At 44.6% G+C, this 18,238-nt stretch overlaps 1 protein-coding gene and 1 long non-coding RNA gene across 3 annotated transcripts in view; both read right to left on the bottom strand.

Annotated features, from left to right (window-relative positions):
• The window catches only part of TP53I11 (tumor protein p53 inducible protein 11), a 373,245-nt gene that overhangs the window by 158,398 nt on the left and 196,609 nt on the right, over positions 1-18,238 (bottom strand). The window lies entirely within an intron of this gene.
• Positions 1-18,238, bottom strand: part of LOC309385115 — a 58,964-nt gene that overhangs the window by 12,048 nt on the left and 28,678 nt on the right. The window contains exons 5-6 of one of the 2 annotated variants that reach the window (XR_014174158.1): positions 17,134-17,220; positions 13,095-13,326 (exon numbers count right to left, since the gene is read on the bottom strand). This is a non-coding gene — a long non-coding RNA (uncharacterized lncRNA). Of the gene's footprint in view, positions 1-13,094; positions 13,327-17,133; positions 17,221-18,238 lie in introns of those variants that run through there. The other variant, XR_014174157.1, reaches the window with a different exon arrangement.

The raw sequence follows: 18,238 nt of genomic DNA, 5'->3' as shown, positions 1-18,238 counted from the left end.
ACAATTAGGGATAAATTACAGAAGCTTGACAATTAATGACAGGTGCAAACACTTTGGAACCTAGCCCAGAAGCCTTTCTCTCATGACTACCCTTTCCTATTTTAAAACAAACTGTGTTCACATACACTAAGTGGTTTACCTAATGTTGGTTTAGTGTGTTCTGAGAATATAATAATGTGTGGTTTCTCAATGAACTATTCTTAATCATGAAATATGAACTTCAACAATATGGATTTTCATATCTTTATTTGCATTGGATCTTCAGTATCATAGCATTTCTGCACTTCTGTATGGTACAAAATACTTCAAGTGACTCTTGTGTGGAGAATGAAAGAAGACAAAAAGCATTTGTTGATGAAAGCCAAAAGCTCACTTCCAGATCTATTTGATTTAGAACCAATATTTCCCTTTTTAATCTAGACTTTTTTTGCACAGAATATGGGGTTAACATCAGGCTGACATATGAATTCTAATGGTGATCCTAGCATCCGCAGCAGGATGTAGCCCTCATAATATATCTAGGGAAAAAAGAATTTTGGAAAATATGGATTTGCTTATGAAAACCGAAATCAAATCTGGCTACTGATTTGGACAAAGTAAACAGTAAATTCTCAGCATTCCATTATATATTAGTTCTGTTACTTTGCAGTTACTAGGGAGCATAATTTATTTGTTCAATCTGTTCCAGGGATAGATTGTATCATCTCTTCTATTATGATTCTCCTGTGTTTCACAATGTACAATTTAAGAGGGTCTTTTTTCCCTTTTGGCAAGTCTAAACTGTTTGTTGACATAGTGCCCAGACAGCATTAAACTGCACTATGTCAATTTAGACTGCAGCCATAATACAAGTCAGTTATGTTTGTTATATTAAGATAAACATAAATGGAAAAGGAGCTAAACATTCTTCCAATACCTAAGAATGCAATACACAGTGAAGTATACCTGACAAAAATAAGCAACAATATATAAATTGGGGGGAGAGAACATTCTTTTTCAAAAACAATTGTATATCACACATAGATTAAAAAAAATAAGCAGAATTATAGATTGTTAGTTCTGAAGGATGCTAATGTAGCTAATACTTAGCTAATCTGGGATTTGAATTATTCAGTACTGACAGAGACGAACTGAAGAAAATACATGGAAAGGAAATATAGCAGGCGATAATTTCGTAAATCTGTTTGCTCTGAATTAAGTGTTTTAAATCAAGGATCTCCAACCCCTGGCCTATTCGGAAACAGACTATGTAGGTGGCAGGCAAATGCACTCACATGTGCAAGTCCACTTGCACAAGTGGCATATAGACAGATTAACAGAGTTGGAAGGGACCTTGTAAGTCATCTGGTCCAAGCACCATTTCTGACGGATGGCAGTCCAGTCTCTTCTTGAAAACCTCCAGTGGTGAAGCTCCCACAACTTTTGAAAGCAAGCTGTTCCATTAGTTGGTTGCTCTCACTGTCAGAAAATGTCTCCTTATTTCCAGGTTGAATTTTTCCTTGTAACGTACTGACGTATATAGCATGAATTTGCAGGTTGCCACAGATTGGTTTGCCAAACTGCTGAAATTTTGAATTGCTGTTATTGGCCGGCTAGTCTGATGGAGCTCAATAAATAGAGAACTCCGGCAGCCTTCTGGCAGTTTGTATTGCAGTGGCTAGGAAAATAAAAGGGGCTGAAAGTTTTCCAAGCCTGGTGTCTATTCTTCCCATGCCGATCTAACACTCCTTGTTCTGTTTCCATCCATTATTCCTAGTCTGGCCTTCAGGTGCTTTGGAAAATAGCTTGACCCTTCCTCTCTGTGGCATCCCCTCAAATACTGGAACACTGCTATCATGTCTTTCCATGAAAAGCTCCATTACACAAATGCAGAGACGTGCGGTGAGGTTTATGGCTGGTGAGGCACTGACCCAGTGGTGGGTTTCAAATATTTTTAGACTTGTGGACTTCAATTCCCAGAATTCCACAGCCAAGCATGCTCAGTTCCAATGTAAAACGACAGCATTGTTTTTCTCCTTTGCGAAAGAAGATTCCTTCTTTCTTTTTCTTCTCCCTTCCCCTCCTTCCTCCCTCTCTTCCTTCCTCCAGCTCTCAAACACACACACACACACACACACACACACACACACACACACACACACACACATACAAGTTGGATTGGATATCTTTTCCAGTGGCTTGAAAGCAGCTCCTCTGCCATCCCACCCCCATTCCCCTGCTGCCTTCCCCAAACACCTCCACCATTGCAAATGCAGCCTGCTGTCTGGGTGGGAAACGCAATAAAGCCCACCTACTCACCTCCTGCTGGCAGGCTGGGTTGAGAAGAGAGGCAGAGAAGCTGGAGGGGAGCCTATCCGAGTCTTCCAAAAGAAAGAGGTGGGGGAAAGTGTGTGTGCTACAGCATGGCTCTTTGCCTGGCTTCCCTGGATGACTCTGCTTAACTGTTAAAAAAAGCTCTAAAAAGCGCCCTCTAATATGAGGCAGGAGAACTGCATGCCTCACCTATGTCAGGGTTTTTTAGGCTTTTAACCCTTGCTTAACTCTGCTTGAGTGATCATAAAACACCTAAAGTCAGATTAGAGGAGGCATGCAGTTCTCCTGCCTCATAGTAGAGGGCGCTTTTTTAGAGGCTTTTTTAAACAGTTAAGCAGAGTCATCCACAGTGAGGCAGCAACTAGCTCAGCTTTTTCCTTTTTACATTTTTTTTCTTTTCATGATGAGAGCGGTGAGGCTGTGCCTCACTTGCCTCACCTGACTGCACGTCACTGCATAAATGGAATTGTGTGTGCAACTGCGCTCCCCTGTAGCTTGCACAGAACCATCTTGTCTCCCCCTCATCACCGCCACCAATGAGCAAAGCCAGAAGGGTTGAGGACTGCTGCTTTAAATGACTAATAAATAAAACGAATGTTACTATTGCTAGCTAATTAATATTGCCAGTGGATGAGGAAAGCAATATTTTCATTCATTCTCAAGCTAAAGAATTCTTTAAAAAACATGCACTTTTATTCTATTGTCTCTTTTTGAAACTCTTTTATAAGGTAACTGCAATTTGTAAATGAACAATAAATATCAGGAATATGTTCTGATTTCTGAATACAGCCCTTTTGATAAATGTGTATCTATTATTTTTCATTAAAAATGATGCATTGTTCTGTGTGGTGAAATATATCAGTTTGGAAGGTGACTCAGTAATTGGAGTCTCATATTGTAGATCAAGATGTTAAGTCTTGTAATGGAGATGGCTGTATAGATATGGAAAGAATCACCATTTGGAGTTCTTTCAGGATATAAATTTTGCATTTCTTTTTGTGCGGTGTATTTTTAAATCACAGATGTTAGGTTCCTTACCCTTATCAAAAACAATGCAGAAATTTCATACCACACAAAAGAAATACAAAAGGTAACTTACATATTAAGGGTAGGGGCGGTGGGGTAGCGATAATCATCCGGGAAGATTTGGCTCCAAGAGAATTCACTGTGTCGCAGACATCTGGTTGTGAGTCTCTGGGCGTGAAATGGGGCCCAGGGAGTCAGTTGGGTCTGTTGATAGTATACCTGGCTCCCCACCATACATCAACGGCCCTGCCCAGACTCCTCGAGCTGATCGCGGAGATGGCGGTTGAGACCCCCAAGTTATTAGTGATGGGGGATTTCAATCTGCCGTCGACGGGAGAGGCATCCGAGGCAGCCCGGGAATTCATGGCTTCCATGACAGCCATGGATCTGACTCAAGTAGTTCGGGACCCCACACACGAAAGAGGCCACATACTGGATCTTGTGTTTGTCTCCGACCAGTGGACGAGTGATCTGGGAAGAGGGAATTTAGTCATCACGCCCCTGTCATGGTCAGATCACTCACTTCTCCAACTGGACTTCCCTGGCGCTACTCCCCGCCGCGGGGAGGCGGAACCAGACGGTCCCAGATGGTTCCGCCCCAGGCGTCTGATGGAACCAGATAGGTTCCAGGCGGAGCTTGGGCCACCTCCTGCAGACCTGTCCCGCTCCCGGGCGGAGGACCTGGTGGCCGCGTGGAACAGTGCGGCCGCCGGGGCCTTGGACCAGGTTGCGCCTTTGCGGCCTCTCCGATGGCAACGATCGACCCGGGCCCCCTGGTTTAACGGGGAGCTAAGGGCGATGAAACGCCACAGGAGACGCCTAGAGAACAAGTGGAGATCCTCCCGCTCCGAATCCAATCGAACACAGGTAAGAGCCTACTTAAGGACCTACCTTGTGGCAATAAGGGTGGCCAAACGTCAATATTGTGCCACCCTTATAGCATCCGCAGAGAACCACCCTGCCGCCCTGTTTCGGGTGACCCGCTCCCTGCTATCGCAGGGACAGCGGGACCCCCCATTGCAGGGCAGGGCAGAGGAGTTTGGGGAATACCTGCAGGATAAAATTGATCAGATCCGGAGGGGGTGGACCCAGTCCAGTACTCCAGAGGGGGCGCCCGAGGCTAGTCTTGAGATTCCACACTGGGAGGAGTTTGACCCTGTTGTCACCGAAGATTTGGACAGGTTGCGCGGGCGACTGCGAGCCACCACATGTTTATTGGACCCGTGTCCCTCCTGGTTGGTACTGGCTTCCTGGGAGGGTTCACGAGGCTGGCTACTGGGACTGGTGAACGCTTCGTTGGGTGAGGGCCTTTTACCAACCGCTGTTAGGGTTCTAAATACCATGCAGAAATAAATCATTGTCCAAGGCAAAACATCCTTTAAGGTCCAATTTATTCCGCAGGCAATTTAGCACCTCTATGGAAATTTCAACTCTGAATTACATCCTGTAAGTTCACCTAGTTGAAAGTTCATGATCTCTCCCCACACCCACAAATCCATCACATGTTCCAATCATCATCTTCCACGCTGGCATGTACACCCATCTTCTTCCGGCTAGGTGTCGAGGTGCTGAGACAAAAGATGACCTTGGCTTCTACAAAAGAATGTCAACAATCCATTCTACAATCCTACTCCTTTCTATTCCCCCCTCCCAACTACTACACTATTGAAACAGCATAGAAAATTATAAGAAAGTGTGGCAGGCCAAAGATCCAAAAAAGAATATAATTACAGGCCTGACAGGCGGCCTCTCCTCAAAAGAAAAACGTTTCCTGCAAAGAGAATAACATAAAAGTTAACATAACAAAATTAACCACCTCTTCTCCACCCAGGGGAACCCCTTGACTTCTCGGGAAACTTCCCATTGAATTGCTTTACTAACTTCTCCACTTTCAGGTTCCCACTGTTTACCCAATTAGCTTCAGACCAAGGGTAACCCTTCCAATGCACTAAGTACTGTAAGCAACCCCTATTCAGCCTGAAATCTACAATTTTTTCCACCTCAGATTGTGGTTCCCCTTCCATCACTAAAGGAGGAGATTGAGCTTGGGTGGATGCTCTTCTGTTAGACCCAATTACTGGTTTCAACAAGCTACAATGAAATTCTGGGTCAATTTCCCCTAGACTTCTGGGTAGACTGAGTTGAACTGTAACTGGGTTAACTATCTTCACTATCGGGAATGGACCTAGAAATTTTGGACCCAATTCCTTACTAAGCATTTCTAATCTTATGTATTTGGTAGATACAAAAACATTGTCCCCCACACGGTAGGGGTTTTGGAGCGAGCGATGTTGATCATCTTGCTTCTGGTAGGCTTCTGCCGCAACTGCTAGAGCCTTCTTCGTATTCTCCCATCCTTTCTTTAGCATGTCCATCCATTCACTCAAAGACATGAAAGAATGAGGTTCTCTAGGCAACTCAGGCATGGCAACAACTTCTATGCCACTGGTAATCTGGAAACCCGCTAATCCTCTGCTGCTGTGGACCGCATCGTTGTACGCCACTTCGGCGAAGGGTAGCAAGTCCGACCAGTTGTCGTGCTGATAGTCCACAAAACACCGGATGTATTGTTCCACCACCGCATTGGCTCCCTCTGCTGCGCCGTTCATGCTGGGATGAACCTCTGAGCTCAGTTCTTGTGTGGACCCAATGGATCTCAGGACCTCTCTCCAGAACCTGGTTGTGAACTGGACTCCGTGGTCTGAAATGATCCTCTTGGGTACTCCGTGCAGGCGATAAATGTGTTTCACAAACATTTTCGCTAATTCGTTTGCGGATGGCAATCCTGAGCAAGCAATGAAGTGTGCCTGCCTAGAAAACAAATCAATAACAGTCCAAATTACTTTATGCCCACTGCTGTCTGGGAGTTCCATGATGAAGTCCATTGCGACCTCTTCCCATGGCCATTTCGGGCTCTCTACTGCAGGTGCTGTAGGTTCTGGGCTCTTGGATTCAATCATCCACGGCTGGCCTTGTTCCTCCTCCGAGGCTTCCCCCTTGGTAGGACTCTTCGTCACCTGAAGTTGGGGGTCCTCTTCCAGAGGTCGGTTGGGCATTTCCCCCTCCGAGGCCTCCCCCTTAGTTGGACTCTTTGTCACCTTCAGTTGGGGATCCTCCTCCGGAGATTGTTTGCCCTTTTCCTCTTCCGAGGCCTCCCCCTTGGTAGGACACTTCGTCACCTTAAGTTGGAGATCCTCTTCCAGAGGCTGTTGGCCCAGATGACTTTTCTGTGCGGGCATCTGGGGCCCTCTCTTAACCACCGTGGCAATTGGTACACACGTTTGTTCTTCGGCAATTCCCTCCTCCGAGGCCTCCCCCTTGGTAGGACTCTTTGTCACCTTAAGCTGGGGATCCTCTTCCAGAGGTCGTTTGCCCAGATGACTTTTCTGTGCTGGCATCTGGGGCCCTCTCTTTACCACCATGGCGACTGGTACACACATTTGTTCTTCGGCAATTCCCTCCTCCGAGGCCTCCCCCTTGGTAGGACTCTTCATCACCATAAGTTGGGGATCCTCTTCCAGAGGTCGTTTAGGCTTTTCCCCCTCCGAGGCCTCCCCCTTAGTTGGACTCTTTGTCACCTTAAGTTGGGGATCCTCCTCCGGAGAATGTCTGCCCTTTTCCTCTTCCGAGGCCTCCCCCTTGGTAGGACACTTCCTCACCTTAAGTTGGGGATCCTCTTCCAGAGGTTGTTGGCCCAGATGACTCTTCTGTGGTGGCATCTGGGACCCTCTCTTTACCGCCGTGGTGGTTGGTGCGCACGTTTGTGGCATTGGGGCTGGAGCCAAGCACTCTGACGCTCTGTGGCCAAGTTGACAACAATGGTGGCATTTAATTGGGCCCCACGAGGAATGGAACCTAGTTACATCTCTAAACTCAGGAACCGTTTCATCACACTGCCTTGCTCTCCAACTTGCAGCTGCCCCCTTGGTAAACCCTTCTTCCATGGTGGAGATTGCTTCTCTGTAGGAAGGGGGAGTAAGAACCTTTTGGGGCATTGCAGATGCACCTTGTCCTGCTTCCCATCTTGCAGGCCTGGCTTTGGTAATCCCTTCTTCCATGTTGGTGATTGCTACTCTGTAGGAAGGTGGGGTAAGAACCACTTGGGGCCTTGCAGGCGCACATTTTCCCGCCATCCATCCCGCAGGCCTCCCTTTGATAATACCTTCTTCCATGGAGATTTCTTCTCTGTAGGAAGGTCTGGTAAGAACCTTTTGGGGCCTTGCAGGGGAGACTGGAACCGGTGGGGAGGTCAATCCCTCGGTTGGCCACTGCCCAGCTTTCTGCCATGGTGCCATCTGCTGAGGGAGGGCAGGTGCCCACTGGCATCCCTCCCATCCATGACCTGGGGTTAAGACCCATCCCGGGGTTGCCTGCTTCACAGGTTGCAGCTCAACCAATGATGGCTGGCTAGGGGGTTTTACGTGCCAAGGACCCTCCTGCTGGCTTGGAGGAGTTATGGGCCAAGTAGGTGCACTTTGCTGGCTTGGATGAGTTATGGGCCAAGTAGGTGCCCTCTGCTGGCTTGGATCATTTCCCCATGCTGATGGCAAAGGAGTTTGTAAGTAGCATCTCTTCCATCCAAGTCCTGGGAGGAAAGCCCAATTTACTGCCCAATTTGCTTCATTTACTGGTTGCAGCCCCATTTGTGGTGGCTTGCAAGTGACAGATGCTGGAAAAATTCCTTCTTCCTGCCTCCTTTGAAATTCCCATTTTGAAAGGGAATCTCTCTCCCATCTAGTTGCAGGGTGATATGCCATTTCATTTATTGCCGTCTGGAAGGAGCCCAAACCTCTGTTCTAGGTTTTTTTTTTCCAAGCCTTGTTTCCAAGCTGGGGGGAAGGAGGGGGAGCATGCACTCACAATTTGCTGAAGAAATATTTCTGCCACCTTCCTTCGTCTTGTCGTGTCTCCTCCTGCATTCCTCCTGATGCAATTAAACTGGAAGCAGCATTCCATTGCCTTTGAAGTTCCGCGCTCAGCTTCTTATCACCAAAAGCTTCTCATTTATTCTTCGCTGATATTTACGCTGTCCCGGTCAGCATTGGGAATGCCGAGACCTAATCACCAGATCTTCCATCACCAGCCCTTCCCCCTTGATAGGGGGAGGGAGCTAGTGAAATATTTTTAAAGTAGAGAGTTGAAATAATGTTAGGGTTCTAAATACCATGCAGAAATAAATCATTGTCCAAGGCAAAACATCCTTTAAGGTCCAATTTATTCCGCAGGCAATTTAGCACCTCTATGGAAATTTCAACTCTGAATTACATCCTGTAAGTTCACCTAGTTGAAAGTTCATGATCTCTCCCCACACCCACAAATCCATCACATGTTCCAATCATCATCTTCCACGCTGGCATGTACACCCATCTTCTTCTGGCCAGGTGTCGAGGTGCTGAGACAAAAGATGACCTTGGCTTCTACAAAAGAATGTCAACAATCCATTCTACAATCCTACTCCTTTCTATTCCCCCCTCCCAACTACTACACTATTGAAACAGCATAGAAAATTATAAGAAAGTGTGGCAGGCCAAAGATCCAAAAAAGAATATAATTACAGGCCTGACAACCGCCTTGAAAGAGGCGGTGGTGAGACCCCTGCTCAAGAAGCCTTCTCTGGACCCAATGGAGCTAGCAAATTATCGTCCTGTCTCCAACCTTCCTTTTTTAGCGAAGGTTGTTGAGAGTGTGGTGGCTCAGCAGTTTCCACGTCACCTGGAGGAAGATGATTATCTAGACCCGCGCCAGTCCGGCTTCCGGCCCGGTCACAGCACGAAGACGGCCTTGGTCGCGTTGGTGGATGATCTCTGGAGGGCAAAGGATGGGGGTTGTTCCTCCATCCTTGTCCTATTAGACCTCTCGGCAGCTTTCGGTACCATCGACCATGGTATCCTATTGTGCCGTCTGGAGGGGTTGGGGATCGGGGGCACCGTATTGCGGTGGTTCCGCTCCTACCTCTCTGGCCGGACGCAATGTGTGTTGACAGGGGAGCAGAGGTCGACCCCGAGGCCCCTTACTTGTGGGGTCCCACAGGGGTCGATCCTATCGCCTCTCCTGTTCAACACATATATGAAACCGCTGGGCGAGATCATCCGTGGTTTTGGGGTGAGATATCATCTGTACGCTGATGACACTCAGCTGTATATTTCCACCCCAAACCACCCCAACGAGGCTGTTGAAGTGATGTCCTGTTGTCTGGAAGCCGTGCGGGTCTGGATGGGTGACAACAGGCTCAGGCTCAACCCCTCCAAGACAGAGTGGCTGTGGCTTCCGGCACCCCGGTCCAACCAGCACATTCCATCGCTGGCCATCGGGGATGAACAATTAGCCCCGGTGGAACGGGCACACAATTTGGGCGTCCTCCTTGATGCCCGGCTGGCTATGGAAGATCATGTGGCAGCCGTGGCGAGGGGGACGTTCCACCAGGTTCGCCTGGTGCGCCAATTGCGACCCCTTTTGGACCGGGAGGCCTTGCATACAGTCACTCACGCGCTGGTGATGTCTCGCCTGGACTACTGTAATGCTCTCTACATGGGGCTCCCCTTGAGGTGCACCCGGAGGCTGCAGTTGGTCCAGAATGCAGCCGCACGGGTAATTATGGGGAGATCGAGGTTCTCCCATATAACACCGCTCCTGCGCGAGCTGCACTGGCTTCCTGTGGCCTACCGGGTGCGCTTCAAGGTGTTAGTTACCATCTTCAAAGCGCTCCATGGCATAGGGCCTAGTTACCTGCGGGATCGTGTCCTGCCCCATACATCCCTGCGGCCCATTCGCTCACACAGAGAGGGTCTCCTCCGGGTGCTGTCCTCTAGAGATTGTCAGAGGGCGGTGCCCAGGAGTAGGTCCTTCTCTGTGGCGGGCCCTACCCTTTGGAACGACCTCCCCCCAGACATTAGAACAACAACCGATCTCCGCTCCTTCCGCAGTAAACTGAAGACCCACCTGTTTCGGCTAGCCGGCCTGGCATAACTCGACAACTTATCCACCCCTAGGTCATTTTTAATTGTTAATTTTAGTTTTTAAACTATTAATGTTATTGAGGTTTTAACCTTTTTCAGTATTGTAATTATTTATTTATTTTGTACCTCCTCTGTATGACACTGTGTTGACTGTTGCTTGTGTACGTCGCCCCGAGTCCCTGTGGGGAGAGGGGGCGACTAATAAGTTTAAATAAATAAATAAATAAATATTACACTAATCTTATGGTTTCAGTTTGTTCCCAGTGGTTCTATTAAAGTATTCTTCTCCCATTTATGAGTCAGCAAAAGCTGATATAGATTTTGCTGTTTCTAGTGCTAATGCCCATTGCCTCAATTTTGGCATACAAAATCCCTTTTCCCATACAAAGAAGACTCTCTCCCCCACAGTTTCTTGGCATCACCAACTTGAAAAATTGTGCTCCAATCATAATACTGCAGTAATAGGAATGGTTTGACAGATGTCTCAACTCATGGATGCAGTCATCAATCAGAATTCCTTTCCTCTTCATTTCTCAGCTCTCCTGTCTGGAGATCAGCTGTCAAGGCTGCCAGAGGTAGGAGTCTTAACTCCAATCTACACTATATTGCCAAAAGTATTCGCTTACCCAACCAAATAATCAGAATCAGGTGTTCCAATCGCTTCCATGGCCACAGGTGTATAAAATCAAGTACCTAGGTATGCAGACTGTTTTACAAGCATTTGTGAAAGAATGGATCGCTCTCAGGAGCTCAGTGAATTCCAGCGTGGAACTGTGATAGGATGCCACCTGTGCAACAAATCCAGTCATGAAATTTCCTCGCTCCTCAATATTCCACAGTCAACTGTCAGCTGTATTATAAGAACGTGGAAGTGTTTGGGAACAACAGCAACTCAGCCACAAAGTGGTAGGTCACGTAAACTTGTCCAACATCAGTGTGTGACCTCACAAATGCAAATTCTGGAAGAATGGACAAAAATTCCCATAAACACACTCCTGAACCTTATGGACAGCCTTCCCAGAAGAGTTGAAGCTGTTATAGCTGCAAAGGGTGGACCGACGTCATATTGAACCCAATGGATTAGGAATGGGATGTCACTTACAGTAAGTTCATATGCGAGTAAAGGCAGGTGAGCGAATACTTTTGGCAATATAGTGTATATCAACTTTTTGCTGAGTCATAAATGGGAAAAGAAGACTTTAACAAAACATCAGGGAAGAAAATTAGCACTGGGACCACTTTTCCTTTATTTTCCATATCCTTGCTAGTTCCTCCTTCATCCCCAGACACTTTTCTAATTTCTCATACTTCTTCTTACTGATGTTGGCGTCACTTGTTGCCAATACCTCTACTACCATCAGTGTCTTCTGCTTCTATCTACTACCATAGTGTCTGTTGAATGGCCAATACCTGCCTGTCCATCTGGATCTCAAAGTCCCATGGGATCTCAGTCTTCTTATTCTCCATGACCTTCTGTGGAATCTCCCATCTGGACTTAGGAGTGTCTAGTCCATTCTCTGTACAGATACTACTGTGCACATTTGTAAAAATAATAAAGGTAGGATACAAATAAATAAATACTTGCTTACCGGAGTATAAGACGCATCTTTTACCCCACAAAAAGAGGGTGAAAATCTGGGTGTGTCTTATACACTGAATACAGCATTTTTGGCCTCCCAAAACCCCGCCTCCACACATCCCATTTTTCACAAAAATGGACGCGTAGAGGGTTTGGGAGGCCTGCAAAGTCATCCTGGGGGCTGGGGAGGGAGGGAGGGCAGAAATGAGTGGAAAATGGGCCAGTTTTTCACAAAAAAGGGCTGCTTTTGCCCTTCCAAGCCCCCAGGAGCAATCTGCAGGCCTTCCAAACTCTCTGCACGCTCCCCCCTTTTTTTTCTTTTTACAAAAATGGCCCATTTTTGCTTGGGTTTTTTGCTCTCCCCAGCCCCCAGGAGTCCTTTTACAGGCCTGCCACTCCCTCTGCACACCCCCTTTCATCAAAACCGGGGTGTGCAGAGGGTCTGGGAGGCCAGCAGAGTGTGCCTGGGGGCCGGAGATGGCAAAAACCTTTTTTTTTAATTTACCTCTCAAAATTCTTGGTACGTCTTATACTCTGGTGCATCTTATAGTCTGAAAAATATGGTATACATTCACATGCTCGGCGAACTGGTTGTTAAACATCTTGAAATATTAATAGTGCAGTGAATACTATTCAAGAAATTACCACTTGTTGTTTGTAAATTCAAGAATATCTGAATTCTAACACATGTTTGCTAGAATGAATATTTCAGCTTGTAGACTGCATGAAGAGTAAGGTAAAGGTTCCCCTTGCACATATGTGCTAGTCATTCCTGATACTAGGGGGTGGTGCTCATCTCCATTTAAAAGCCGAAGAGCCGGCACTGTCCGAAGACCTCTCCTTGGTCATGTGGCCAGCATAACTAAACGCCGAAGGCGCACAGAACTCTCTTGCCTTCCTACGAAAGGTGGTCCCTATTTTTCTACTTGCATTTTTACATGCTTTCGAACTGCTAGGTTGGCAGAAGCTGGGACAAGTAACGGGAGCTCACTCCATTACACAGCACTAGGGATTTGAACTGCCAAACTGACAACCTTTCTGATCGACAAGCTCAGCATCTTAGCCACTGAGCCACTGAGTCCCTCTGCATGAAGAGTACGGGATCTGTAATATCTGCAAGGAAACTGAGCCTCTTTTAGTCCCCAACAGGATTCAATCTGCAGGAAATAGAATTGTTGAAAAATAGGTTTTATTTTTCTTTTCCTTTTGGTGCAGCTGCCACAAGTTGTGTGAAATACACTGCAGACATCAGGGTATGAAAAAAAGAGGCAGGCCTTTTGATTTGTAACTGGATGTTTAAAATGATGCCAAAGTGATGACACTCACTGCCTCCTAAAGGATCACACGGTAGAGATGAATAAGCTTTTTCTTCACTATGCATCCAAAGAGCAAAGAGGTGGCTCAAGTTAAAAATGCTCCCGGGAAGCTCACTCCTCGCTTGTTCCATTCTCCCTGTTGGAGGTGGAGAGAGTGGTGAATCTTGCTGGTTCCTGAAAACTCCCATCTTGAATAAGGGCATCTTTACTGTATTTTCTCAATGTAACTTTTCTCTCTAACATCTCACCTGTTCTTCTTTTGTATCCTACCATACATTTCTATTTCTTATTTCCATCCTTCCTATGACAGGGCTAACTAGCCAGAAAACTGTGGTCTATGTTGTATTTTCCATTCTGCAAGGGCTTCCCCCATGGACCTGTAGCATAATAGCATAAATCCATATATAATAGCATAAGGCTATTTACATATTAATATGTAATAAAGTTACTTATTGATTCCTGTGTACTACATATTGCTTTTTCCATGAAGGAAATAATTGAGAGCATAAATTGAATTCTGTGTCTAGTTTTGGCTTGGAATATTGTCTGAGTACTTGGAGTATTGAGTCATAAGCTTAGAAATTTGCTGCTTATTCAAGTCAATATCTTTTGTTTTTTATTTGCATCATTAAATCAAAATAATTATACTAGATGCATCTCTTTCCTCTTTTCAGTTGTAGGAAGTTATCACCTAGCCCTCTCCCAGAAAAATGAAATATCCTAGGAAATATTGAAAAGGCAGAATATTATATTTTCCTGGATGTGAAAAAAGGGAGAAACACATTTTAAACACAAAGTAAATTCCTACAGCTTCCAGCCCATCCCCACTTTGTCAATGGGCCATTAAGAAGACCAAGCTAGTCCACTTTACATAATAAAGAGTTCTCCTCTTAACTCCAGAGTGATGGGATAAGGCAGGATAATATAAGCCTTTATTCAACTGACCACATGGCAGCTGAACTCAATCAAACCTGAATACAAAACAGCCTAGAGGGTTGCCCCTGCATGGGCCCATGTGAGTCTGACAACCAATCAGAATACATTTCTTACACAGGAACAGGAAACAGAGAGGTGGGACTGAACAGGTTATAAAAAGTCTAGCAAGCCCCTTCTCTTCCTTTCTCTTCTTCTCCACCAACATGGAAGTATGTGATCACCTTTTCTGTTCAGGACTCAAGCCATGTGGTCCTGTCCACCATTAAAACCATCTTTCCAAACAGCCTCCATGTCTCCAGTGTCTTTTTCCCCACTTGGAGCCGAACCCAGAAGGACATTTCTTCCAACACAGTAATACAAGCATTGGCTTGCCTAACAAACATCCTCAGATTCGATAATTTCTTCAGTGGAGCTCTGTAGCAAATGTTTCTGCCAAAAAAATGTGATTCGAATTCAACCTTCTGTTTGATAATTAATTCATGAAGTGGCTTTGAGCAGAGGCAATATTAAGATTATTTTTTTAAAAAAAAATCTCTTTCAAATAGGTAGTACTTAGCTCCACTGGTTAGAATTCATTTCCAAGGTATCTTTTATTAATGGTGTGGAAACAAGCTGTAGTTGGTACATTACTTTTATGTTTTCTCTCTGCCTCATACGCATACAGACCAATTTCATAGACGCTTATAACTTCAGGTGCATTATTTTAAGCACTTTGATAAACCCAACCTTAATGTCCATATTTCTGCAGCTGGACTACCATAACTGGGAAATAAAGCATAGTGGACACCGTGTTGATTGGCTGGTGGCAATGGAAATCAGGAAGTACTGAAGGAGCCATTTTGTTTTTGTTTCCAGTTCTTATGATTGCTTCCCAAGTTCAGTTTTTTTTTTCTTGTTATGGAAAGTTCAAGAAGTGAATACATAAGAAGCTGAATCTTAAGGAAAGAAGAAATGTAATTATAATGGCAAACAGAAACTTAGCAAACTGACTTCTGATTCATTGATGTTGTGGGAAGGAGAGTTAGAATGGCATATTTTAAATAATTGTTGAAGAATTAAAGAGACAAAAGAAACAAATAGAAACCGTTGTTGAGAAACTTTTTTTCTTCAGGAAAAAAAGTAGTTGACTTTAATTTACTGCTAAATCTTATCTTATGTAAGAAACAATTTAAAGTAGGGTTAGATGGATACATTTTCCCCTCTGGAAATTAACTATAACATTTCAAAAGAAAAAGTGGAAAATCAATTTTGTTTTACTGTCAAGAAAACATATAGATATGACCATTTAATTACTAGGATTCAGGTTCAAATGGAAATTACTTGTGTATAATAAATTTCTAAAACAATCTCAAATTATATAGTTCTTTTTTAGGTGAAACATCAGGTTTTTTTTAATATATGATTTCAACTAAGGAAGGAAGGATTTAGCTACCTTCCTAAGCACTGAAGTTCCTATGAAAACTCAGAAGTCCTATACATCAGAAGTGGTATTCAGCAGATTCTGACCAGTTCTGGAGAACCGGTAGTGGAAATTTTGAGTAGTTTGGAGAACCAGTAAATACCATCTCTGACTGGCCCTGTCCCCATCTATTTTCTGCCTCCTGAGACCCAGCTGATCGGGAGGAAATGGGGATTTTGCAACAACCTTCTCCTGAAGTGGGGGGGGGGGGAGGATTGAGATTTTACAGTATCCTTCCCCTGCCATGCCCACGAAGCCACACCCACAGAAGCGGTAGTAAAAAAAAATTAATCCCACCACTGCTCTACATGTTACAAAATGAGGAGGGGGAAATGATGTGGCTTTTTAATGATGTACTTTTAGCTTGGATGTGGTTGTGGTTTCCGGCTTCTGTTACTGTTGGTTGGCTCAGGGACTGTGAGTTCTAGTTCCACCTTAACAATGAAAGCCAGCTGGCTGACTTTGTGCCAGTCATTCTTTCTCAGCCTAACCTACCTCACAGGTTTGTTGTTGGGGAGAAAATAGGAGGAGGAAGATGTGTTGGAAGGTGTCACCACCTTTGGCTGTTTCCTATTGGTCACCACATTGGACATGAATTTTGTGTTGTCTATTCAGCCTTTGAATTCTTTTTATTGATATCTTTCTCTTGGCAGGTTCAGAACAAAAGCTTTTGGACCCAAAATATGGGTAACTTTTAGGAGCTACCATCAAGCCACCTGTATGCTTCCTAATATAGGAATTATATCTCTAGACTTTGGAGATGTTTTTATACAAAAGGAATTAAAACACAACTATTAAAAGTTACTTTCATGATGAGAAAAAATGATGCCAGCTGTCACAATCAAGATTTTTGAAATGTGTTTATTACAGTCATTACTGTCCTTCAATAAAAGAATGAAATCTTTTGGAAAGAGATCAGCCAGGCCAGCTTTAAGTACAATCAACTTTGCCTGATTATCTGGAAGAAGTGATGAACTCTTTAGCTTTTCATTCACCCCACTGATTTTTCAGCAACCCAGGAGAACAGTATATTTTAAATTCCCCATTGGTCAAAGAAAAATCAATATATGCTGCTTCTAGGGCTCTGAGGGAAACAAGGCAAAAAAACAGTCATAAAATGACTAAGTTTAATGAGGAAAAAATCTTCTGTATCAGTCTAAAACCAAAGTGTTGTTTACTGACAGTGAGATACTCGGCAATAGCAAACCTGAAGGAGAAATATATTGGGTCAGTAAATTCTCACTGTAAATATTAGAAATATGTAAGTGTTTTTTGACTTCCCATTCTGCCATCCTCAACTATGATTTCTAGAGGGCTCAATATGTACATTACTTTCAGCAGCCACCTTTTATGGGAAAAGCATGAGACACTTTTTTGCCTTCCAAGTGCAGCTGGGGATAATTAAAAAGACAGCTTTTATGTTTTCACCCATTTTGATGCAAGAATAAGACGCATCATTCACAGAATAAATGTTAAACTTGCTCAGTTTTCAAACCGGAAGTGTTGCTGCACCTTTCACAGCAGCTTTACATGCAGACTGATACTCACTTGGTAAAGTCGAAGATATCTGCTCATTAATCACTTGAAATGCTTCCATCAAACTTAAAAACTTTGAGCCATTTTCTTTCATTTCACCTTGAAAACAACATTGCAAGAGCTCAATTAAAGACTGTCTTCTGTCTCCTACCTCCTGCTATTACTTTCCTCTTACTCATTTAATACTCTCTTCTATTTGAGAACAGGGATGATGGCAGCTGTTGGACTCTCTTTGATGAGGGCAATTGTACACACAAGCTGAACTCATATGCTGTGCCAAGTCATAATAAGGTTGGGTTAGTTTCAGCATCTTGTTGTGTGAACCCAGCAGCGAAGGCTTGCATAGCAGGCTTTTGAATTAGTATGATGTACGAACCCAGGAATAATGTTTCACTGCTGAAGATAATAGGTTCATTTACAAGCTTCTTTGAATTTGTGATTAATTATCCATGCTTCATGAAATTGTGGCTCTGTGCAGTTTAAAACTCAGTCATTAACATTATGAGCACTATTGCCAGCCAATGAGAGACTCGGTGAATTGTATCAGCTTGGATTCTAGTCACAACTGTTTAAGAAGGGAGCTTGATTTGAAGATGATTGATGGGAGGGGTTACCCCTGAACCCTCTGCTTTAAATGGGCAAGATGAAGTGTGTCCCCTGGAGCAGGGGTGGGCTCCAGCTTCTGCTACTGCTGGTTCACTCAGGGACGTGCTGCCCGCACCCTTGATGTGCGTCATGCGTGCATGCACAGTAGTAAAAAATGCTTCTGCGCATGTGCAGAAGCAAAAAACAAGATGGCCAATAGAACTGGTTTGGGGGGGTGGCAGGCCGAGTCACTACCTACTGAGCTGACGCAACTGGTCTGAACTGGTAGGAACCCACCTCTGCCCTGGAGGAGCTTGAAAGTCATTAAGATAGCTGCAAGTAACCATGGAATCAAAGCCCTGTCATTTGTAATGTGTATTGCACATAAAAATGGGCAGACCTTCATGTGGTCATAGCTGCCATCTTGGATTTTTCATTCCCCACTCTCTGTAATGTACAGATCTCTAATGGACACTCCAGAATAATCCCCAATTTATAGGAATGATAACAGCACTAAATTACATATTAGACT

This window comes from Natrix helvetica (genome assembly GCF_964273705.1).
Source record: "Natrix helvetica genome assembly, chromosome: 1".
Lineage (NCBI taxonomy): Eukaryota > Metazoa > Chordata > Lepidosauria > Squamata > Natricidae > Natrix > Natrix helvetica.
The sequence above is the reverse complement of the archived record's forward strand: the minus strand, read 5'-3'. Positions and strand labels throughout refer to the sequence as shown.